The sequence below is a fragment of the Crocodylus porosus genome, unplaced genomic scaffold (genome assembly GCF_001723895.1).
Source record: "Crocodylus porosus isolate Cpor-Errol unplaced genomic scaffold, CroPor_comp1, whole genome shotgun sequence".
Taxonomy (NCBI): Eukaryota; Metazoa; Chordata; order Crocodylia; family Crocodylidae; genus Crocodylus; species Crocodylus porosus.
This window is the reverse complement of record NW_017728918.1, coordinates 109,002,971-109,029,379: the sequence shown is the minus strand read 5'-3', so window position 1 is coordinate 109,029,379 and position 26,409 is coordinate 109,002,971. Positions and strand designations below refer to the sequence as shown.

Below are 26,409 nucleotides of genomic sequence, written 5' to 3'. Positions count from 1 at the left end.
TGTTATTATCAACACACTTAATAGATAGGAATGAGGTTCTGTACCTCAAAAAGCTTATAGTATAAATACAACCCTTTTTGTTTTTGAAAGCTGTTCTAAAAAGGGGAGTGCTCAACTGTTGTCTGTATCAACAGGGGGCAGGACAAGAAGTTATGGACATAAATTACAATAAGGAAAATCTAGACATTAGAAAGCATTTTCTAACTATAAGACTGTTTTAGTACTGGAATAGATTACCTAGTGAGTTGTGGAATCTCCATCATTGGATGTTTTTAAGCATAGGTCAGATAAATATTTGACTGAGATGGTTTAGACAGGGCAGTTTTTAGCCTGAGCTGCAGAGTTGGCTTAGGTGAGCTCTTGGGGTCCCTTAGCTCTATTTTTTATGATTCAAATAAATGAGTTTTAATGACAGCCTTTTGGAAAGATTTATTGAGGAAAGTTTAGCATCTAGGAAAGACTGCTGAAGAAGAGGTGCATACATTAGAGAGAGAAACATTCGCATGCAAAATAAGGTATTTATTTTGCTCAGAAAAGGATGAAATCAAACTTTCCATGAATTCTAGTGCATTCTAAACCTTTATAAAACTGCTCTTCAGAAGCATTGCTAACAAACACCAAGAATATAGGTCAGGGATAGTTTATCTGATCCCAGAAAATGAGCAGCTTAGTCAAAGGTGGGGCAGGAACCCCATCTCTCTTTTTAATTTACTGGCGTAATTTTAACAGTGTGCCCCTGAAACTCTTTTCAGGATGTCACTGGAAGAGGTGGCCTTCATGTTGAAGCCTGAGAAAGCATGCCAAGCGTATGATTTTAGGAAATAAATGTTCTTTCCAAACATGCTGTAAACTTGCTTTGAAGTCAAGGAACTGGTAAAAAGAAACTTTTGATTGATCTTGTTTTTTTTCCTTCAGAAAGTCAAACATTAGTGCCCCCGAGGGCTTGAAAAAAAAAGGGAAGCAGGAAGTGCATTTGAAATTTTACCTCTTTCATTACACATTTCTGAACTACTTTTTGCATGCTCATTTCCATCTCATTCCCCAGAACTCTCCCTGAGCTCCAAGCTATTTCATATCAGCACCAGTGCCTGAGTTTTGACAGTAAACTACGTTCAGGATAAGGTGCTGCTTCTCAATAGATTCCTTCTTTGCCTCAAAAATCTTTGTTCCTTCCCATTCAGATTATACCATATTTTAACAAACTTCTTCTTTTCCTCCCTGGGCCTAGGCAGTGACAGTGCCTGCATCTGCCTGCATAACCTGAGGTGAGCTAAATGGTGTTTTTGATGTTTTGGATATTTGCTGATAGTTGTGCATAAGAGTAGCTCCTGAAGCTTAAGAATAGGGTAGACCAGTGATTCACAGCCAAGGTGCCATGGGATGCTGTGAGAGCCTTTAAAGGGAGCAATATTAGCACTGCTGGGTATGCAAACACATGTGATTCACAAGATAAATTGAGAGATTTCAAATAGGAATCCGTAGTGTCAGAAACATTCTCACCTGTTGGGGTCTTTCTGAGCTCTTTGCCATTGAGAAATGGCAGGAAGGGGCGTTTTAACTATTCATTTATTTCAGTTTCAGTTATTTCATCTATGCATGCCTGCCTCTGTTGAAATAGGAATTCTACCAGTGCACCTCTTCTGTTTAAACCAAGCATTCGTGAGCCTAATTCTCCACTCTCATTCTTTCAGTGGCTTTTATATGTTCACTGAAATGAATAGCATTACAGTAATGTAATAGTCAGGATCCATGTATTTTGTAGAAAGTATGATTTTCTGGAACAGAAACAGCTTCATATAAATGTTTTTGCCAAATCATGGTGTTTTCTTACCTGAGCTAGTTCAAGTTACTCCACATCTAGCCTTGCACTGGAATAACAAAAGGTTTGAATTAAATTATAATAATAAAAGGTTTGAATTAAAACTGATATAGTGCATGGTGTGTAAAGACTGATATAGTGAATTCAAATTCAGTGTAAAGATGGCTTGAGTGAATGCAAACACTCAATGGAAGAAAATTAAAAGGGAAGGCAAAAAGGGAAAAGGTCAGGAAAAAAGCTAAATGAAACTAAATGATTTTTTGTTTGAAAAGTGTTGATTTGAAACTAAACACTTTTTTTGTTATTTTTGCAAAAGTTTTTTGAAGGTCATGAAAATTTTTCATATAAATTTTCATTTGTTTCAAGAGCCATTTTCCATCCCCCTTCAGCTAGCTCAGATCCAGAATTTTAGTTCAGGCTCATACTTAATTAAGAAAAGAAGATAAACTCTGATGATGCTTCCTGTAAATTTCTGCCTGGAGATAAGATTTCGTGGAACTATCCACTGCACAACTTCTGAGAAACTGTGTGGGCGTAAAGGGGGGAAGCAACAAGCTTTCCTGTTAACCATTGAGGCCTGTTTCAACATGGTTCTGAAATTCTCTGACAGCAACAGCAAATGAACACCTATTCCTGGGAAATAAACCAGAGGGAATATTGTGTGTGGCAATAACTTTGCTGTGCTCCTGACTAGGACTTTTGAACAGTCAGCATAGAAATGAAGTCTGAAGAATCCCTTCACTAGACTATGAGGACCTCAAACCTGCCTAGATACAAGGTTTTTTAGTTATTTTTACCTTAATTCTAACACTGTGTTCCCTGATGTTTAAGACACGAGACTTTGATTAGCTAGAAGGAGGCATAGTTCTTAGGATGAAAGGAAATCAGCTTTTCTTTCAACTAAATTTGAGCATTTTGCATCAACTGAACATGTGTGTTCTCAAGGGAACGTAGCATACATAGTCAGTTGATGCATGAATGACTCGTGCAAGGTTAGATGATGCCAGGTTCAGAATTTAACAGGAAAAAACCAAATGAGGTTTATGATAGGAAAAAAAACCCTAAATAAATGTGGGGGGGGGAATAAATGGGCAGCTGGGGGGGGCATGGCAACGGTAAGTGGGGGAGCTCCCGCAAATGTCACCAGCACAGGGGAGGTGGGGAGTGGCGAGTGCTGACCAAGGGTTGGTGATTCTCTGCAGCTACCACCGCCAGCGGTAGCAATGGCCAGTGGGGATTGAGGAATGCCTGCAGACACTGCCTGCAGTGTCAGTAGCAGGGTGGCAAGCGGAGACTTTTTGTAGGGGGGTGCACCACTATTCTCAGAAGGTGCATGTGCACCTGTGTGCACCCCCTATGCACCACCCCTGAGCTGATGCAAAGTGCTCAAATTCTATAGTAAAACTAGAGAATAAAGTTGCTGCTTGGTGATTAAGAGGTAGGAGAGGATCCTAAGTATCCAATTTTCCATTCTTTTTATTTCCAACATTCCCACTGAAGCCCCTGGGGTGTTGAGGGGTTTTAGCTTTTTTCCTGACTTTTTCCCTTTTTGCCTTCCCTTTTAATTTTCTTCCATTGAGTGTTTGCATTCACTCAAGCCATCTTTACACTGAATTTGAATTCACTATATCAGTCTTTACACACCATTCACTATATCAAGTTTAATTCAAACCTTTTGTTATTCCAGTGCAAGGCTAGATGCGGAGTAGCTTGAACTAGCTCAGGTAAGAAAACACCATGATAAAAGGGAAGCACCACTGGATCCTAAAGGCAAGCTCCTTGAGACAGTATTTCTACAGTCTAGCAAAATGGTGCCCTGATCTCTAACTAGACCCCTGCTGTAATATATTGTATTGCAATATAACATCTAACTGCTATTGCAACTATGATGTATAGATCAGTTAGAAACAGAAACGGATCTTTCCTAGTAAATTGTATCCCCACCATTAATTAATTAATTAATGTATTTATTCTGTCATAAACCTCATTTTGATTTTTCCTATTAAATTCTGAAATGGACATTATCTAACCTTTTGTTGGAACTTATTGAGACTGAAAAAGGCTTTCAGTTAGAAAAAAGCTGTGACTTCTGCAGATTCACAGGATTCAGAGGACCAAGGGAAAGTTGCAGAATTTAGTTTTTACCCCCACCTCTTGTTTTTGTTTTATTTTTGACTTGCTTCCAACCCTGCTCCCCACCCCAGGATTTTTCTCTCTCTCATTGTTTTCACTGGTGCCTGCAAGCTTTTCTCAGAATTGCACTATTTTACGTTCTCTTGTCTTTATTGCTTGAGTCTGGAATCTCGTTCTCCCCCCTAGTTATTTTAGCTAGTCCTTCCCATCAGCATTTGTGTTTATCTGGGTTAGTTCCTCTCCTAGCAACATTTGAAAGGCCCCTTCACTCTGTGCTTATCTGATCCCTCCTCTAGCTTTACCTTATTCTATGCTGTTTTTCCTATTCATTTGCAATTCTGCCACTCCATTTTTTTTAGCTGTCTTCCAGTTTTATTCACTAATTGCCTCCCCTATTTCCACAAAAAGTCTTTTTCTCTCCCTTTTATTTTCAGGTCCAGGATCCAGACCCGTGTTCTTTCCTGCCCAGAGCAGGGGGGCTGGACCTAATGATCTCACAAGGTCCCTTAAACATCTGTTAATCTGTGCATATGAATCCCCACACTTGAAGAAGTGTTTGGATTCAGAGTGCTACTGCAATTAACTGTAAAGGACCCAGCTTTACCATTCAGAGCTAAGCTTCACTGGCATGCGAGGGTGGCTGTCTGGGCCTAGCTGTAATACAGTTTTGTTAATGTATTGTTCTTTTTGTACTTTTTATATAGATCTGCTTACAGACTTGGCAACAAAATGCCCTGAGCACAAAACTGTACTGTCTACGTATGTAGATATGGTAATTGCTAAAGCAACTCTATCATTTTTAGTGAACCGCTAAGTAGACAGGCACGTGAAACATTCATAAAGGTACTGTCATTGTATAACTAGCTGCTGCCTTTGAGCTACATGTACTCAGACAAATCCTTCTGGCAGTGATTCTATGCTTTTTTTTGTTTTGTTTTCATGGAGACATGACCCTGAGGCATATGTGAATACCTGAGTGTCTGTACTTTATGTATTCCTAGTGAACAGAAAAGACAGTAGAATGGTGCTAAAGAAAATGAAGAATACTCAAGGCCATGAAATACGTCTCGTCCCTGCCTTGAAGTAATCTTGAAAACTTGACAGACGTTCTGATCATTGTTTTCCCTCACTGAATGAATAAAAGTCCTGGGAACTTTCCAAGGTAGTTGCCTTCTGATATTTGAACAGATATTATGCGCTAGATCCCCAGGTGTACCATGGCAGCACTCATGAGGGAAGGTGAGTTTTTGCCATCTACGCTATCTTAGAAACAGCTGAGGTTGGTTTGGCTTCTGGCCTAGCCTAGAAAATTCACAGGGTTGCTGTAATTTATACCATGAGAAGGTGTCCCCAGCCCATTCTCCAAGGCTAGGTACAGACATTACTCTTTTACTGGTATAAGTGACTGGAAACTGGTCTATACCTATAATAGAACAGAAGCTTGGTGCACAGATTGGTTTAAAAATGATGGAACCTGGTCTAAGAATTGCCCCCACCAAAGGGCAAATGTGTATTCTATTCACTACCAATCTAAACTATGCCATTAACAGAAAACTGCAGAACTTAGACTGATTCCATCTTCGGCTTTTTGAATGTTTGTATTTAGCCCAGGGGTAGGCAATTATTTTGGGTGGAAGGCCCCTTACTGAGTTTTGGCAAGCCATCGAGAGCCGCATGACAGGCAGCCAGGGGCAGATAAATATTAAGTTTCTAAATTTTTGGGGGCCCCTGTGGGCTGGATAGAATGGCCTGGTAGCCACCCCTGTTCTAGTCCAAAGAACAAAACTCTGAAAGCTACCTCCACAGGCCCTCTGTATTAGGTAGAGGAAAGCCTAGAGTTGACTATTTTGTGGTAGAAGAAAGCTCTTTTATGCAACAGAGATCTCCACCTGCCTTATTAGGGCTATTTTCTATTCCTTCTGTGCTACAGGACCTGGCTTAATATTTTCATTTGCACCAGAAAGCAGATGTTTTGGGGGTTTATCTTTGCCCTGAAATCCATATAACAAAAGGTATAAGAGATGCCTGTGTAATGTCTCTTACATAGTTCTAGTAGCTCCTGCAGCCTGGGAACACAACTTGCGTGTATGTTTAACACCTAGCATTTTAGTACTTTTGAAGCATTGTACAAACAATTTAACTGTGGTCAGAATACCCCTGGGAGGTATATTAAGTGGGATCAGACTCTAAATCAGCAGGGGCAGTTAAAGAGAGAGCGGCGGGGTGGGGGGATTACATTAATATAACATAACCATTACCATACCAAAATATACGATGTGGCCTTAAGAACCTGACTTGCCATAAAAGTGCTTCTTGCAAGAAATTACAAATTTTCTGTTGTGACATGCTTCCTGTGTGCTTGACCGTGCAAACTTCTTTTCCTACTATATTATCTATAGTGCTCTAGTAGAAGATTAGTTACTATTAGCTTGGTCCATGCTTGCTGCTGACTGTCACGTGCCTATATGAAAAAAATACCATCTTCATAAACTGGTATGCATCCAAACACCATTGCAGTCACCTGGGTAACTACAGTGGCAGTTAAATATCGGAATATGTGCTGTCTCTTGGGAACAAAGGCTTGCAGGGTGCTGATGATATTTGGCAAGTCTTGGTTCACATTCACTTTACTGCATGTTATGAGCACTCAGAGCTTTGCAGAATTATGCCCCTACGAACAGCTGCTTGCCATATAGGGCCAGTCTCAGGGAAAATGGCACCCTGGGTGAACTTGTATTTTGGCACCTGTTCTTTGGGTGTAAGTACTAGCAAAAGTTTCAGAGATAAAGCTGTAATGGCAAAAGTTTTTTATAATTTACTTAAAAAATACAAAAGAGGAATGACCCAAAATTCAATTCAATTGAATTGGCTCAGGCATGCTGATTGCTGCCTATTCCACCCTGTCCAGCAGGTAGCAGCACCTCCTCCTCATCACTGAGCCCCGCAGCTGACCAAATTCCACCCCCTTACCGCAGTCAGCAGCACTGCTGTAAGCGTAGGTAGAGGCAGGCTGGCAGGGGCACAGGCGGAAGTCGTGTGGGAAAGTGGAGCAGCATGGTATGCCAGGCAGGCATGGTGTACAAGGCAGGTGGACTGGGGCAGGCACCACCCTATCCACATGTGCCCAGCCTGGCTCTTCCTGAGCAGTGGCTGGGGGTGTGTGGATGTGTGTGTGGGGTGGACTGGGCTGGGCATCGCTCCTCCTGCTTGGGGTGGGGATTGGCCAGGGTGGGGCAGGGGGAGAGTGTTGCTGCAAGTGCAGGCTGCTCACATGCATGTGTGTATGGTGCCCCTGGCCACAGCACTCTGGGCAGCTGCTCACATCACCAACTTGTCAGGCCAGCCCTATGGCCATCGCTCTTGGAGTACTTCTTCCTGGAATGCTCAGACCCTTGATTTCCTTTAACTGCAAGGACATTCAATTCAGAGCATTTACCCCAAACCAAACCAAACAGGAGAAAACCAGCTGTGGTATTTATTTGCAAAACCTTAATACAGGCTCCTGTTCAGCTTCCTGTCACGCAATGATATCTTGAGCTAGGTTGTTCACCAACTGGAGATGCAAAATAACAAGGCTTTTATTACACTGCCTGCAATTACACAAACCAAAACGCCCTAAACACTTTCTCCAAAGGTTTTTTCCCCCCCTATAAATAATAAATTCTGAACAGAGCAATAAAAATGATAATTAAGTAAGTTCAGGACAGTAAGTTCAGATGCAGTGTAATTGCTCTGAAGCACATTTAAATGAATTATATCTTAATCTAGGTAAGTTTTATAGCAGAAAAGTGATTAGGAATTTTATTATCTGTAACTCTTCTAGCTGCATGGTAGAGCCTACTGATAATATGTATAAACAGTTTTTAACATATACTCTACTAATCTGTTTGTTCCCTCTTATTTTCCCTTTGCTAGTTTATCTCCCTGTGCTTTCTGATTTTTGCGTACATCTGCATCTGGGGAAACAGGATGCACTTGCCACTTACGATTCTGCAGCTTAAGAAGACATAGTGCCTTCCTCCAAACCTTCCATCAGAGAGGAGGGACCAGGTTGCCTAGGTAGGTGAGGAGTTTGGACAGCACTTGTTAATCCTTTTTATACTTGCTTTCTTAATAATTATGTGCACATATCAAATGCTAATTTGAAAATATAGCTGTGGCCAGAGGCAGAGCAGCGTAGCTCTGTGCCTGGGGCAGCTGCATGTTACCAAGGCAGTGCCAGCTCCTGCCATCATGATTGTTGTGGTATGATGAGCCACTGCTGCAGCAGCAGCTGCTTTTGCACCCCCACAAAGGCAGCACTTGGTGCTGCTGCCCCAGTTGTTGCCTTCCTTCCCCCAGTTAAATGACTGGCTATAGTAGTTTCAAATAGAGAGCCTAGTGTGCTGAGCTAGGATGTAAAGGAAGAAGGACAACCTGTTTGCTATACAAGGTTCTTTGGGTAAATCTGATATCTTTTATTAGACCAACTCAAATAGTTGGAAAATTTCTTTTTTGCAAGCTTTTGAGTACAAATACCCTTCATCAGGCTGAAGAAGCAACTGTAGTTGGTCTGTGCTCTTCCTGTATGCTTCTTCAGCCTGATGAAGGGGTTTTGTACCTGAAAACTTGCAAAAAAGAATTTTTCCAACTATTTGAGTTGGTCTAATAAAAGATATCAGATTTACCCAAAGAACCTGGTCTGCTTATGTCCTTAGACCAACATGGCTACAACCTATACCCCTGAAATCTGTTTGCTATATACATTTGCTTTCTTTAAAGAAAGTAGGTTCCTGTGCAGAGATATTTTTCACAGTCTCTCTTCCATGGGGCGAAATTTTGATCTTTGTGGAGTCTACAGGGACTGAGACTTATCACCCTATGGATCCATAGACTGGATGGATCTGTGAAGTCAGGGGCCACATGTATAGACATTTCCCTTTAATATTTTTATTTCCTGCTGTCACTGCAAGTTCTGTTGAAACCACGATAGTATTAGCTAGGTTCTAGTATAGTAGCAGCAAAGCAGGACTATCAAGAGTTTGCATTGCTGCCAGTTCTAGAGACTGGAAAGATTTTTGGCGGGTTGTTGTTTTAGTGCTACAGAAGTTGGTCAGTCCCTACTCTTTTCTTTCTTGTCTCCCAAACTACACAGAGCTCAGGTGTAGGAAAGACATTATAGCACCAAGCGGTGGTAGTCAGGTGATGATGCCAGGGAGTTGACAGCCCTTTCTTATGTACATAGATAGATCTGCTTTCAGAGCGATTCCTTGGTAATATAGTTAGAGATGCTGCCCGTATCTGTATCTGTATTGATATATATGCACACATGCATATGTATGCATATTATGTGTATGTGTGTGTGTATACACACACACATAATATGCATACATATGCATGTCTGTACAGATATTGATGTCTGTACAGATACTGATATATATGCACACACACACACAATATATATTTATATTAAGTACTCTTGGAGTACTTCTTCCTGGAATGCTCAGACCCTTGATTTCCTTTAACTGCAAGGACATTTCAATTCAGAGCATTTACCCCAAACCAAACCAAATAGGAGAAAACCAGCTGTGGTATTTATTTGCATTTATATATATTTTAGATGTGTGTGTGTGTGTGTGTGTGTGTGTATGGTGTGTGTGTGTGTGTGTACACACACACACATGCACACACACACGTATAATATGCATACATATGCATGTGTGCATATATGTCAATACAGATACAGGTACAGGCAGCATCTGTAGCTATATTACCAAGGGAATCACTCTGAAAGCAGATCTATCTATGTATGTGTATATATTATTGTATTATATATATATATATGTATATGTATAATTGGACACACTAGGAGAGGAGACAGGCTTCCTAAAAAGGGACTGGAAATAGGGGGAGGTATATGGAACTTCTAAGAAGAAGTGTTTTGGGGAGGAAAGTGGGGCTAAAGTGCGTATTGGGTTCCTTTATTCTGAAAAGAAGTATGGAATTGAAGAACCCAGGATAGAAAGAGCCTATGGTATTGAGGGACCTAAGCTTGTTTAGCACATTGCTCTTGCCCTTTGGAAATGTAAGGGTAATGAAATACTGGAAGGGTAGAACTAAGTGTGCCCTGGCTTGGAGGCACAGATCACAGAAAGCCCTGGAGTGGCATTTGGCAGGTGGTGCTGGGTGGGAATGAAAGTCTGTGATGTTCCCTGTAGAGAACGGTTGGGTGATAAGTATTCTCGTGTGTCCCTTGAATAGATATGTTTGCCCATTGTGAGACTATACTTCTGTCAAAAATATCACTTAAGGATATGATCAGCTTAATATATCTTGCTGATGCCCTGATAATGGCAAAATAAAAAATACCAAGCTATCTTCTTTATACTTAGAAAGAATTAGGTATAATTAGGTGGGGGGGAGGGGGCGTGTAATTCAGGCAGAATCTATAAAGTTTAGTTCAATTTGCCCGCCTTGTGAACTGGAGTGGGGTAGGGAAGAAAGAGAAATAATTTCCACACTTCATTGTAGTGACTCTGTATAACACTAATGACACCGGAATCAATTTTTTCTCTGCTTTTCAGAGGCAGCTCCACTCTTTCCTACTTAACCATTTGGTTCTATTAAGCACTGAAATTCAACACCAAACTCGAGTTGGCAGTGTAAAATGCTGAATAAGCTCGTCAGAATAGACATGGTTTTCAGGAAAGGTGCAGCTTGAAGCTGACTTCGCATTTGCAGGTCATAGGTCAGGCCAAGAGCAGATGAGGTTGGAGAACGTTTGATGTTTTCAGTGTGCTGTTGTTGGAACAGTGTTTATCTGGTGTCATCCCTTCCAGAAATGGAGGCCCACAAACAACAAGGGAATGCTGTGACAGATTAATAGGGAACTTATGTGGAATGTCAAATATCACGTGAGACCTAGTTTAGATAGCACTGGTTCCTACCAGATCACTTCAGATGCGCAAAGGTAAGTTATCTCCATCTTCTTATCAACAGGACACTTTTAATTTATCAACACAAACAACTGGCCTGCAGCATTTAGTCCAGCAACCTCTCTCTAACCACAGTACACCTACTACTAGAGACAGAGTAATTATGTACAAATAACAGAGCCCTCAGTAAAGAAAACAGTGCACAGTATATATAAAATCTATAAACATATGAGTGCTAGAATAATCTAATCTACTAACTGTGGAAGAATTCATTAAAACTCTGCATGCAAGCTAATCAATTGCTTAACTTTCAGAGAGGCCATGCACCCACAATTCCTTTTGATCCCATGGAAATTCAGAGATGCCTCTGTAGCTGATACTCAGAGCCCTTCATTGTCAACTGCAGGCCCCCTCACTGTAAAATGTTTATACAGTATGCAGAGAATTCTTGCAGGACTTCAGCTTCCTTGTGACTCTGCCATTAAGATTAAGAATAAAGTTTTCAAATGGTGGTTAACTCCAAAACACTGTGGATTTGGATGAGAAAAGTACAAATAAATATTGAGCTGGTTTGTTGGAGTTATGCTAACTCCACCAAGGGTCCTGGGTACTGATTCAGAGGAGGCACCAAAATAGCAACCCCAGGGGAGCCTGTGCTGCTGCTGCCAGACCCTGTTCTGGGAGAGCTTGTACCGAGGCTGCAGAAACTTCAGTACAAGTGCTCACTCCTTCTTGCCCCCCCTTCCTTCCATTGCTCAAAGTGCAAAAATTTAAAATCCTACCTCTGGTGCTGAGCACTTGCAAACTCCCTAAGTTTTTAAATGGCAGTTTTAGCTAACAAGCACTTCAGGACTAGGGACAGAAATTACACATAAACTGGTTCAAGTGATCAGAAACTGGCTTAAAACTGTAACAGAACAGAAGTTCAATGCCACATACACCAGTTTCAAAAAGGCCAAAACCAGTTTACAATAAATCTGGTTGGATGTAGTATCAGACTTCACTGATTGAGGTCAAACTGGTTTATGGAACTTCTGTCCCAGACCCCTTCCTGGTTCAAGTTAAACCAGAGTCCCCCAGCATCCCAGCATGCTTCGCAGCCCTTGGCTGTTCTGTGCTGTGTGCTCCAGGGAAGCAAGGCTGGGCCCACCCCCCTGCTTTCTAGCTGAAGCAGCGGTGAGGGTGTGGCCAGACACTGCCCCTGCTAAGGGGGATTTATTCCCCCCTCCCTCCCCTGCCCCAGCAGCACGGACCCCAGCTGATGTCTGCCAGGCAGGGGTGCAGCAGCCCCTGTCAGACATTTTTCCACACTTGAGTGGCCAGCCCCAGCAGCAGCCTTAAGCAAACAGGGGACAGAGCTGGGTTTAATTCCCCTCTTCCCCTCCCCTTGTTCCACAGGCATGGACCTGAGCCAGGGTCCCCACCACCTCACTGCTGTAGTGGGAGGGGTGGAGGCATGGCCAGATGCCTGCCAGCATGGCCCCCTGAGGTGAAGGGGGCAGGAAGGGGTAGTTTATTCCTCTCTCCCTCCTCTTTCCCCCTGGCAAACCCCAGCTGGGTCTGCCTGGCTGGAGGTAAGCAGCAGTAGCAGCAGGTGGGGGCTGGCAGACCCCAGCTGTGGTCCCCTGTGGGGAAAGAGGACACAGGGGGGAATAAACCCCCTCCCTGCTCCCTCTGCCTCAGTGGCTTTCACCACCCCTGGCCCTGCCACTGCATTGCTAACAGTCGCAAAGGTGCTTGATCTGTGGGCATGGCAAAAGGAGTGATTTTCATATAACAGTAATCTACTGAGGTATTTGATGGCTCATTTATACCTATCTTTGAAAAGTTTTTATAAAAGAGGCAAACATTATTCTTTTTCTATAGGCAGGAGTGTGGGACCTGAAAAACAGAGAGGGGATGTGATCACCTGGGTGAAGCTGACATCCATGTGAGAGATGGTAGAGCCATGTGCCAACTGGATTTACAGATACTTTTGATCTCCTCCTTGCCCCAGTTATTAATTCATCCCTATGTGAAAATATTAAGAACCACCACAATCTTCTAAAAAAATGAATTTAACCTGCCAGTGAAATCTTTTTTTTTCTCCCTCAGATGTGTGATTTTCTTCCCACATATCGATTGCACATGCCATTGGTAAGAAAAGTATTGCTGTACAACTAATCACTCTAATGTCTTTTGTTTCTGTCTATTATTCAGCATCTGGCTACTGCTAAGGTTGTGAGGGAAGGCTGGCAAGCTTTCGTTAATAGCTTTTCCACGTGTTTCCTCAGTATTTTTCCAAAGCAGCTTAGTAGCGTGTGGTGAGCTCTCAATTCCTAATGCCAGTGGCTAAAAATGTGTGTCAGGATCTTGTTAGTCACATTACTTTGCCTGGCTGCATCATCTGTGACTGCTCCCTATAATTCCTTGAGAGACTAATGCAAAATGATATTACCAGCATTGCTCTTTTCATAAGACATATTAACTAAAATACAGTGTGGGAAACAGGCCTCCAGGTTCCTACTCCAGTTAACAAAGAAGCTTCATTCTTGAGTACTGAGTTTAGCAAAAATAGATTGATAGAATTTAGTTATGTCTGCGCAGTCAAATGAAGGTGCATCAGTGGCAGGATTAGGCATACTCACCCTAATTTAACCTAGCTAGCCTGGATAATGAGCAGTGAAAAGATGGCTGCATAGACTTCAGTGTGGATTAGCCACCTGGGGCTTGGACAGCTTGGACTAAAATCTACACAGTCACCTCTCCACTGCTATTGTCACCTGTGCTACTTAGGCTCACTTCTACTGCCTTTAATCTCTGTGCTATCTTCACCCCTTTATGCTGTGCTAACATGACCTTTGGCTGTGTGCATTTCTTGTACTGGAAGGTGAATTTAATGACTGTCTCCTGGACCTAAAAATCCACCCCTGCTATTAGCATCACAAAAGAGTTTGTAGGCAGATTTATTGTCATTATAATTCTTGCGGATGCTGACACGTTCATGAATTCAGATCTCTCCAGGTGCTCTTGTGTAGCCTTTGTTTTTTGGCCTTCAAAACAGAGCCACCACACCTCATAACTTTCCTTGACCCACCACATGTGGGGACCCGCAGAACGAAAGCTTACCAGTATACTGAACAAGACTGTTGTGAGAGTACAATGAAGAGAAAGTCTGTTCCCAGAGGAATCTAGTGATAATGGTGCTGGAATGGAGTCTTTAGCCACAATATTTGCTGCTTTTGAAGAAATAACAGATAGGGATAGAAGAGGTCACCGACTGCACCTGGCCTTTCAGCTTATCTGTTCTTCCATATGTTCTCCTCTGTGTTTGCTCTGAAGAATTCACTTTGTACTGGTAGGAAGGCGGGATGGAGAAGCGAGGAGGAATTGTTATTTTCTTTAATGCTTCATTTCCTCAAATGAATAGGAGATGAGCACCTTTACATGAACCCACTCAGAGAGATTCCTTCAGTATACCTTACGCATGGAAGCCAAAGTTGGATTTAGCTTTAAATCAAAATTAGAGAAATTTGGGAATGTGGAAATGAGCTGGCTTGAGAGAAGGTTTTCAGCAGGTAGATTTAGTGTTGTTTTGGCTGTTACTTTGCTATAAAACAACAATACTGCCAGAAAATATAGACTTGGGCAAACATTTGTATCACAAACTTGGCAGCACATCTTTTGCAAAACACTTTTTTGAAGATGTGCTCACAAAACTCTCCAAACTACTCGAGTGGTCCCAGAGCTCAGTGTCATAGTATCAAGAGCTTCACAGTGTGCCCTGGAATGGGAAGCGGTTGACTTTGTTTTGTGTCCTTGCAAAAGTACTTGGCAGAGTGGCTTCTCTGTCAAGCCTTGTCGAGAAACTGGAAGTGCTGCTTCTCCTTCTTGATGCTTTTGTCACATTTGTTACCTGGAAAGCTAGATTTTTGGGATTCTTCTCAGTGATTAAACAATACTTCTCTTGACTTGAGCACTGCTTCTATGACTAGGGGCAGAATTTGGCTGGGTCTTATGATTTATGTAACTTAAAAAAACTCCTTTGCTTGCATAAAACATTTTGTACAGACTTGACTTCAGGGGCAATCCCTTTTGACCTTCTTATAATCTGTATAACAAGCTTTGTTGCTTTTGTTGGCTCCAGTTCCAACTGACTACAGCTGGGACCTGGTAGGGCCAAGTCATTATCTGTTACCAACAGTTACATCAATCCAAACAAAGCATCAAAAGTACCTCCTGCCTTACCTCCGTATGCTTCACAATGCAGCTCCAACCAGTCATTCAACAAGACAAACTTCTTCAGAGAGGCAAACAACTGCTTCCTCTATAACCCAGCAAGTCTGTGTATGTTTGGAGGCATAAATATTGACTTATAACACTTCTCCTGTATTCTTTTGTTTTCATTTTAAGCAGTACTTGATCTTGCAAATTCCTGAGTATAATAATACACTATGTTTAACTACTTGTCTACATACTCGATACCTTGAAGGACTGATCCCGTAGAGCATGCTTTCTGTTGTGACAGTATTTTTTTTTATGACAGCCTGGGGCAGAAAAATTGTGCTATGCTGATGGGCTAGTGGTTGTTTGATATTTAACTGATAAAAACTCATATTAGTCTATACTATATAAGCTGTAACCCACTGCATGTTTCAGTGGGCGTTCTAGGCAGTATAATTCTATATATATAAAGGGCTTAGTATGTCTGTCTGTCTGTCTGTAATGCCCTTGGAGCACTCTGATTGGTTGTCATGGCAGCCAAACATAATGCTTCCTGAAACAACCAATCAGAGTGCTCTGCATAGACAGACACAGAGACAGATGGCCGGATGTAGAGTGGGGGGGTGGGGTGTTGTGGGGCTGGACAAAACGAGGACACTCTTGGAAGTCTCAAGCTTGGAGGCGGTGGTGGGTCAGGGTGGTGGCGGAGGGGGATGGAGGGAATGGTGGGGACAAAGTGGGATGGTGGAGTGCTGCCATGATGGCGGGGACGAAGTCCCCCTCCTGGTCATTCTTGATGGGCAATTTGATAGTATCTTTATAACAGTGGTCCTCAACCATGGTGCCACAGCACTGTGTGGTGCTCTGAGATCCTTTTATGAGTGGCTCAGGGTAGCACCTTTATATGTACAAGCACCTACACAAGAGGCACAAGATAAATTGGGAGATTTCAAATAAAAATCCATAGTGTGAAAACCATTCTAATGTGCTGTGGTCTTTCGGAGTTCTTTGCAAGAAGAAGAAGCAGAAGAATTGCTCTCTTTTTCCATAGTCAAAAAATGAGTGTAAACTAAGAGCTGGCAATTTCTGAAGGGGGACCTTGAGTCTGACACGGGGTTGCTTGTGTCTACAAATGGTGAGAACCACTGCTCTGGCTGAAGGACAAGTAATTGTGACCACTGCTGCAGGCTTGCTCCTTATGCATCTATACACTGTTCTGAGGAAGTCTCTACCAGTGCTAGGAATCTCGAATGGAGCTGGCCAAAAAATTCCATTCAAACAATAAAGTTTCGTAAGAGACTTTTTTTTTTAAATTTGGTTTTGATTTGAAGTTGACTGAAATGTATGACAAACTGAACATTCCCTGAGCCCTACAATTTCCTGGTGAAATTGATGTCTGAAGCAGCTGCCGGTGTCTCCAGTCTGGAACAAACTCTCCAGAATATTGGAAAGATTCCTGGCAAACCTGCCTTCAATATGGAAAAAAAAGGTCCATCTCTGAGATGATTGAATAGAAAGGGCTTAATGGACCAGCACTTTTATGTTTTTTTGGGGGGGGGGGTTAAGGGGAGGGGAGGAGGGAGCTGATGCACTATGCTCTGAAGTAGAGAGTCACAAATATGCATGATCATCACTAACTTCTTTTCCAAAGCAGTATAATCAACAGTAATTTGAAGTGTTGGGTTTGAAATAGGAAGTCTCTGTTTAAACAGCATCTTGACATGATTTTTGTATAGCCTTATAATTGTTAAAGTAGTGGTATGTTCATATTTATTAAATGGCAAAACAATTAGATTTATGCACGTGGGTAATTAACCAGTAGAACAAGCTACCAAGGGAAACAGTGGTTTGCTGTCTCTTTATATCTGAAGATCAGAACTGGATGCCTTTTGTAAGACATATTTGGTGAAATACAAGCTAGGCTCATAAAGGAGTGATTGGGTGAAATTTAATGGCATGTGGTGCACAATAGATCAGACTAGAGGAACTAGTGGTCCCTTCTGATCTTAAAACCTTGAATATTGATTGCTAGTGACTACTTCAATATGAGGTTGTAATGAAAGAGGAATGACCAAATCTGCTTGCAAATGCCTAGAGGAGATTAGATTTGTGACTTCCTGTAATGTGCTGTTAGTTTATCTTGTTAAGTGAAGATGGGGCTATAATTGCCTTGAGTCTTTAGACTTGCTTGTGTTTATAATTTGAAACATGATGTTGCACAAGCATCTTTATTTTCTATGGATCCATGTAATATTGTGGTCTGAGTCAAAGAAAAATAACTTTTCTAATGTCCCTAATGTACCTCACAAGAAGCAGTCTCTTCAGTGGTGTGTCTCTTGGATTTCATTTTTCTACTTGCCTGTTGTCATACAATCCTTTGTGAACTCCAGTAATCTCTCAGCAACTATCTGTGACACCACATGTTGAAATTTATGGCAATGAGAACATTTCACATGCAGCCCAGGTCAACTGTGATTAGAAGATTACCATAAGACTGCTATGTGTTGGGTTATTTAAATAATGTAGTGGCCACAATCCAATTCTTAGCTACTGGAACAATCACTATAATTCACAGTAACTGACAAGCTCTTTGACAACCTACAAAGAGAGCTTAGGGACAGAGACAGCCTTGGGGACTGAACAGTCTTCCTGGAAATAGATCTGTCAAGTTAGTATTGACAACTGTTGAGCAGAACAAAGTATGGAAGATATATTGCTGCTACGTGATTCTGGGGATAGTCTTATGGAGCAGGGCTGTCCAACTTCTAAGCAGCCATGGGGCCACACCAGCAGGGGCCAGAGGTTCTGGGGACTGTTTGCCCCCCCCGCACCATGTGTCTGGGTGCCCCCCTGCTGTAGTGTGTACCTTTCTGCTCTACTGCACACTGGGTGCTCTCCCTCACTGCTGCTCTCAATGTCCCCTGTTGCACCATGTTCCCAGGTGCTCCTGCCACATTGCACCATGTGCAAGGTGCCTTACTGCTGCACTGCATGTTTGGGCACCCTGACTCACTCTTAGCTCCCCAGCTGTGCCATACTACTCAGGGACACTAGACTGACTCCTGTCACTGAAGGCTGTGCTGCTTTGTACCACCCCAGTCCCTGGGGCAGGGACAGAGGCAGGAAGGGGAAGACAGAGGGAGGGCAGCCTGGAGCCCCTGGCCGCCACTGCAGCCGTAGCAATAGGGAGAGTGGCAGCCAGGTGGCATCTTAGGGCAGGGCTGCAATTTAACCCCTGTGGGCTACATGCAGCTCACAGACTGCCAGTTGAACAGCCCTGTTATACAGAAACTAAGCTCTTACGATCATACTTTTGTTTGAAAAAGCATAATGAATGGGAACATACTTATGTGCACATTCAGCCAATTTCACAAGCCTTTCCTTCACATTTATGTTTTCAAAGGGCAAAGTGCTGAAGAAATAGATCTGTTTCTTTCAAGAAAACATGGGCCTTGATCCTGCAACTTCTTATCTACCCACTTATATTTATGATAATGCCCCTAGAGACCAATGGTACCATAGCACTGTATAAAATTTAGCATGTGCACAAGTATTCAGCATGATATGTTCTACAACTTATCTAAAGTACATGGGGAAAATTGTAAAATGATACACTTTTGTAATGGATTCACAAGGAAATGCACTTACAGCATGGTAGTGGGTCTAAAATGTATCTATTAATTCCTACGGGAATCCACTCTGTGTTTCTATGGGTGCTTAGCATAATTATATACAACAAAGTGTGGCTGAGTTGCATTATCTGGGTGAAGGCACTACATACATCATGTCTCCCCATCAGATACTGTATGATGACTTGAGCATTTGACAGTAGCAGCACCAAGCTTGTCCAACAATGTTAAGAATGCATTTTGGCCTGACGTCCTGGTACATTCCATGCTAATAATTCAAGGAAATAAAAACAAACAAAAAAAATCCTCCATGAAGTTAAGTACCTTAGCAGAGTTAAAAGTTCATAAGTCACTTTTGATCTGAAAGTAGTGGAAAATTTTAGATGCTTATTAAAGGTGAACTTTAAAAATGAAATGAAGCTATATATATCCTTTATTTCCCCCTTATATCCTAAACCAGTGGGTCTCAACTTTTTAGACTCAATGAACCCCTTGTTAGACCAAAGGCACCCCTCAAAAATACCAGTTCTTAGCTTTCACTCATTTTTTTAACTATGGAAAAATAATGGAGCAATTGTTACAGATAATTTAGAAATATCACAATAGTGGCCTATTGACAGTATTGACTCCTATTTGAAACCTCTGAGTTTATCTTGTGAATCTTGTGTAGGTATTTGCAAACCTAACAGTGTTAATATTGTGCAGCACCTTATGGCACCCTTAAAATGATCTCACAACATTCAGGGTGCAATAGCACCTTTTTAAGAATCATTGGCCTAGACTATAACTATGGCCTCATCATGTTTTTTTTCCTCTGCTTGCTTTTTACAGAAGAAATGTCAGATCATTCTTTGTTGAATGGTTTTGGCAGTTTCTGTGGAAAATCTGTAAGATAAGTGTATCAGTGTTTAAAATCTAAGATGCAGCTCTTCTATCATCCTAACTGAGTAACAAAGGGGATGTAGAGGCTCAGGATTCAATCTTTCAAAGTATCAATCAGATGCTTAATTTAAACCTATGTGTAAAGCCTTTGCAGGGTCAGGTGCCTAAATTGGGTAAAAAGCTCTTGTTTATGTTGCAATCTAGTTAGTTCAGGAACCAATAAGTGTAGCCAACATGGACTTAAGTACTGCACAAGTTTGCCCAGGGTCTTGAATAAATTACTTGGCACCTGAAGTTATAGTCACAGTTGCACTGCTATTGGTACCTGAGTCAGTTATGTCAAAAAAAGTTTGTGCAGACACACTTAATGACATTTTCTTCCAGGATGGCAAGCTCATGTTTGTCACTCTTTGGTGATGAATCTCTCTCAGTCTTCTCCAGAAAGAAGCACCAAGTAGTAAGTAGAATTTCTGTCTTAGTTGCTTATGTGTGCCTCAATAAGTAACTGAGCATATCACAATAAAAAACACACTTATCCTAACAACATTCCTATGAGCTAGGGAATTGCTATTATTCATATTTTATAGATGGAAAACTGAGGTCCAGATACCCAAAGTACTTAGGTATATAAGTCTTATTGATCTTTGGAGTTAGGCACAGGTGAGGATTTGGACTACATTTTCTCTTAAAGTTATTTATGTATTGCAGAGCTAAGCAGAACAAGGCCAAACTGGCTTTGGATCCTTAGCCTAATTGTCAAAAGTGAAAAGGTCTTCAAAGGCCCATATTTCTCCCATGAAAACCGGTGCAAGTTAGATCCTCAGACACTTTTGTGGATCTGGGTCTAAAGGCCTGATCCAGTAAAGGACTTAGGTACCACCTAACTCTGAGGCTCCAGGGTCTTGGACTGGAACCCTGTGCATGGTGCTGGAATATCTCTGCAGTGTATGGGGAGAGTTACGTGCCTCAGAATGAGATCCAAAGTAGCCAGCATGTTAAGGAGTTTAGACTCAGTGAGGACAGAAGAATCTGTGGGCAGATCCAGGATTTTGCAAAGTAGAGTGCTAGAACAGTGACTGTCACTGCAGGAGTGGCTACATCATCCTGGTCACAGTTTCCCCCAATGAACTAGGACAGGCAGACCATGTCAGAGAGGCAGCACCCTGGGACTTTTCTAAAGTCCCCAAATCAGGTCAAAATCCTGCCCCCATCAGCTCTTGGCACCCTTTTCCTTCCCCTCCATGCTCAGTGGCACATGTCCTCCTCTTCCATTCCTCCTTCCCCTGCTGTCCCTGGCTGAGCTAGAGGCAGAGAGAGCTGCAGAGCTGCTCCAGCCCTGCTCCAGCCCCACTCCAGCTGGGCTGCATGGGGGGCCAAGTTCACCCAAAGATAATGGCAGCAGCAGGTCAGCCAGGGACAGTGTCAACAGCAGATGGGGGAGGTATGAATGGAGGGGAGGGAAGGGGAGGAAATGTGCTGATGATCCTGGAAGAGGACGTAGGGTTGGATTTTTACTGGCTTTGGGAATTTGAAAAAGCTGCTCCTCCTGCAGTGTGGTCTGAAAGGGAAGTGTGATCCTGCCACTGCACCTCTTCAAGATCTATCCCTGGAAGAGTCCTAAATCATGATCCCCAGACACCTCAGTTAAGGTGTCAGAGAAATGCCTCTTCTCCTTCATGATCCACAGCCTTGAATTTGCTCCTTGAAGATAGTATGAATGCCCTTCCTTTCTCACAGTAGGGCTGACTCTTAAAACCCACATAGTGGTATTGCCCCTTCTACAATAGTCTACTGATCCAGAGCACTCACCCAAGTAGTGCAAGACCTGGGTTCAGTTCCTATTTGTACTGGACAGCATTTGAACTCACATCTCTTCACTTCCTCGTCACTAGATTACAGGCTACTGTAAGCAGGTGCACTTCTACCCTTTGCTAAAGTTGCCTTGCTGTGCCCAGAGTGCAAAAGTTGTTGGGTTAGACAAGGTACAAGAGGAAAGCATAACTCTGTAGCCTAGGAGTCAGTGCAGTCAACTCTGTTCCTTCTGACATGATTGTTGGTTATCTGCTTGTTTCATTTCTGCAGGTAAGGGGCAGAATGGAGGAGGAGAGGAATGGAGTTACTGCAGGTTACTGCACCACCTCCATTGCTATGTCTTCTGGCTGTGTTCTATAGGGAAAGTGGTTGTCAGAACCGCAGGTTATGCAGAACCCAGTCTTGTTAATGTGTGTTACTTGGGCTCTGAGACTGACTGGATTATGCCTCTTGGGGGATTTAGGCACAGGATGGTGCAGACATGCAAGCTTAGGGCTGAGCTGTGCAGCGTTATCCACACTGGGGCAGTTTGGGGCATGCACACAACTGCAAACTCTAGGTGCCTGGGAAACTTTTAAGTGAAAAGGTAGGATACCTACAGAGTAACACAATTGTCAGATGTGGGTTTTCTGGTTCACAGTTTTGGACATGCCTTTAGGATGTTCCACTTTAGGATGTCCACTTCAGGCACCTGAGTCCTGAGTCCTTTTATGGATCTGGTCCTAACTCAGCAGTTCTTAGTATCTGTTAAAAACTTGAGCCTAAGTAACCTGCATCACAAACACTTGATGTGAGTAATGAGTAGTGAATTCACCATGAGACTTCTAAGTCCCAAGCTTCTCCCTGTAACTATTGGATCATTCTTCCGCTCTTTCTGGCAAGGTGTGAGCATGAGAAATACAAAGAGTGAAGATAAATATGACTTTTGTACTATAATTTCCTCTCTAATTCTAACGAAGTAAGAGGGATGGTAGCAATTAAACTTTTATAAGATCAAAATAAATATGCTTATGTATCTCTGTGTATAGTAACATTGTAACTATTTTATATGAAAGGTTGTTTAAATGTAACATAACTCTCTTACAACTTGTTAAAAAATACTTAGGAAAGGGATACACTTATTAAAAGAGAATGGCAACTAGCCCCCTGCGCATTAGTTAAGCAATTGAAAAAGATGTTGGGTTTTGTTAAAATACATTCTTTTACAGTCGTACAATTATACTTTCCCACAAGTTAAATTCAGTGTAAATAGTATCAGGTGATGCTTGTCAACAATGTGTAATAAACAGAAGCCATGAATTAGACCGATTCTGAAGCAGAGGTGAGAGAATCTTTTAAAACAAACTAATCCTGGCTCAGGCTAAGTTGGTACCTTCCTTTTCCTGGTTTCTTCAAATAAATACTTTTTATTGTCAAAGTCGTGCTGAGAAATCACAACTGAGCTCAGTGTTCCTCTGTGCAACTGCATAGGAAGTGACAGTTCCTCATTCAAAGGGTTGGTAGTCTCTAAGGGCCTGACACCAACTTTGGGAAGAGGAGCAAGAGCAGAGAGGTGAATTAACTTGCCCAGTAACAGGTCAATGCAGGTCTGGGAACAAAGTGTTCCTCTGTTTATGCACCTGCATTAAAAACAACTTTTAAAATATTTTTGTCCTGTGGATTGATCATGAACATGCAAGATTAAGAATAAAATTGCTTAATTATGATTAGTTGCAAAGGTCACATAATATTGTTTTGAAAGGGGTGGAAAATGCTGCACAAAATGCATTCTTCAATCTTCAATTACAATCTTCAACTGAGGATCATAATACTTAAATACTTCCACAGCACTTTCCATCATTCTTTGAAGGCAATAATTAATGTATTGTCTCACATTCCTCTGAGGTAGGTAAAAAATTGTTACCGCTGTGCTGTGAATGAGAAACCTAAAGCAAAGAGAAGTTAGAAAAAATTGCAGTGCCAGCAGTGGAGACAGGGATGGCATCAAATTCTCTTACCTCTTATTCTACTATTGTAGAGAGCCAATCACACTCCACTGTCTGGCAACCTAAATTGGAAGAAAAATTAATAAAAAAGAGATTTATTTTTAAGTAGATCAGCCTTTCCCCAGGGAGGTCTGTCTCACAGCTGGAGAAAAGCTGGACTAAATCATGAGAAGCATTATTCTGTATACATTTAATACTGCTTAGTCACCTGCTTCCACCTTGTGAGATTGATGTCGTTTAAGAGAGCTATTTTTGGTTTCCAATTCCATGTTCAGCCTCATATTTAACCTCAACCTTTAAAAAAAAAAAAAATTACAAAATATATCGATTGTTTTAGGGACTGGCCCACTTAGCTTCATTTCATTTCTTTTGTGTTTTCCAACACAGGCCTGCTGGAAATTTTTATTAGGATAGTACAATCCATTAAGGGTGTGGGGGAGGGGCAGGATTTTGCAATAAAATTCCTAATCAGCAAAACTACAGCTACTCATGCAGTTATAGTGGCAAAAATGTCCTTCTATTGGTTGGTGCAGTGTATAACTCTGCCAGTCCCTAAACCATCTCCATAAAGAAGATTTACAAGAACACTGGGATCAGCAAATCCATTGTTAATAGGGAAGGCCACAATAACTCTCCTGACCTTGGATACATCACATACACTCACTCATCCATATGCACCCTTATGAAGCCATATCAATTTTGCTCACAGTTGACTTCATTCCAAATGTATCAGCGTGTCAGCTGTGGCATGGGACCCCTGGCTTGGAAAACGGAATTTTCAACCATACTTATGACATGATTTGTCACGTTTCATTTGTATTTTGCGTGTTATGAAAAACCTAATTGGGGGGGAGCAATTTGTCTTCCATAAAAATCAACTTCTTTCTGTGCTGTGCATGGACAGAAAGATTATACAGGAGTTTACTGCTAACATGCTCTGAGAACGTATATGTCAGGTTTGGTAATTCCAATGAGCAATTCACTGGCATTCTTTGCTTCACGTTGTATATGTAGTGTAGATTGGTTGTCATCACACAATGAGTTTTGTGTGCATTTAGTTCTGGTGGTTAGATTTATTGGAAAGAGGTGGAGTAGAAATTGAACTAGTTTTGACCCTAGCTGCTTCCTGGTCATGCAGGCGTAATTCATCAAGTTTCTGAAAGACTCCCTCTATTGCAATCTAGAGGCAATTAAGGAATAAAAATGTCAAATTCCTTATTAAAAAGCTGGGGTATTTGGCAGTTCTGCCTACCTTAGCCCTTATAAATATCACTTAGCACCTGTGAAAATACATTATCTAAGAGGAAACTTTGTTTTGGTAATGGGAAGCCATGCACGAGTTGTAAAGGGGAACCATGTAATTAAGGTAGGAATAACAAGCCCTGGGTGAATATCCAGATACAATGAAGTAAAAAGGAATGTCCAGTTGACTGCAATGGGACTGGGATTTCATCCAGGATATCCAAGTCAGAAAAAGGATGGCTTTGCCAGAGACTTATGGCCCAGTCCAGCATGCACGCATGTGATTTAAGTTTAAGCACATGGGGCACCTGTAGCCATGCAGGAAGGCTGCCTTGATTTGCTGTAATTACAGTGTGTTGGGGTAGACTTGATTAATCAAGTTTGCTGGGGTGTGCTAATTAGTGCACGTCCAGCAGCCTCCGTATCTCGTGTATCAGCATTCTTACACTTCAAAATGGTTAGTTAAAGCACCCCTGCTGTCATTTTGAGGTGTGGAGACACTGATATAATCAATACACTGAGGTTGCTTTAATTAGAGCAGCTCTCAGAGTGGCTTATCTGTAAAATCATGTTAGTGATATTTTCCCATCTTTTCTAAGGCTGTTGCATATATGAAACAAAATCAAACATTTTTGGGGGGAAATAGTACTGGTAAATACCTTTTAAAAAAGTGTGGTTTTAGTTGTCCTTAAGCTGTCTGCAATTGCAGAGTTTGCCAAGTAACTTGGTTGAGGGAAAAAAAGATTTTTATATCTAAATTTACAAAAGTATTGGTGACTGGGTCTCTTGTATTGAGAGCACTCAAGTCCAGTGTGCCTAGACTGGTGGGAGACCTTGGTTCTAATCTCTGCCTGACTCAGAGAGTGGGTCTGAATGTGGACTCCTACCTCTGTGAAGGGGCAGGAAGGAGAGGAAGGGTAATACCCTCCATCTCCATTATAAGGTAGGTCTTCTCCAGTGTCTCATGCTGGAGTTGTTCTACTTTGTATAAAATATTTAAGTATTCATTGACATAGAGAGTGAGGATGGCTTTCTAGCTTGGTGACCAGGGTATTCATGAAGGAGACAGCATTTTTGGATTCCAGTCACTGCTACAGTAAATGTTTAATTATTTACACAAAGTTGAACAGTGTAAATAGTAGGGCTGTGCAGAGCAGGTAATATTCAATTTGACAGCCATGTCAAATATTAAACCAGGTCCCATTTTGATTTGCCGTCTGCTCTGAGTCTGCTGGAGCAGGTCCACTTTGAGTCGAGGTCGAAGCTCAGTCGAATATTTGAGCTGCTTCGACTTCCCCATAGGCTATAATGGGGAAGGTCAAAGCAGGGTATAACTTCGGTATTTCTTGTCTGATCTTGATGAATCTTGCAGGAATGGTAGCTCCTGAGGAGCCCACAAAGCCTGCCAACTTTCAACAAGATAGGTGCAGGGGGTTTGGAGGAACAGGACCCCAAATTCTTGAGAGAGAACCTCCTGTGACTTCTGTGTGGAAAGCCACAGGGAGCTCAAAACTGCAGGCTTGCTAGTCCCTGAGGAGCCCTCAAGGCCTGCCAGCTTTCATGGTGATAGGTGCAGGGGTTTGGGGGAAAGTGCACCTTAGGTTGCTGACAGACAAAACTTGCGATCCAGACGGAGCGAGGAGGGCGGCATTCGCTCCATCTGCACCTGGCACTTGGGGACCCCGGCAGCGGGAGGTTCACCTTGAGGAACACCAGCTGCTCCCCCAAACCAGGATCCAAGCAGGCGCGGTGGGGTGTCACAACATCCACAGCCGTGCTGAACACCCTCT

General features: G+C 42.1%; 1 long non-coding RNA gene across 1 annotated transcript in view; it reads left to right on the top strand.

The window, feature by feature from the left end:
• The first annotated feature begins 4,406 nt into the window (after positions 1–4,406).
• LOC109312041 overlaps positions 4,407–26,409 on the top strand; it is a 98,043-nt gene continuing 76,040 nt past the window's right edge. Inside the window, exon 1 of the long non-coding RNA XR_002101696.1 lies at positions 4,407–4,537. This is a non-coding gene — a long non-coding RNA (uncharacterized LOC109312041). The remainder of the gene's footprint in view (positions 4,538–26,409) is intronic.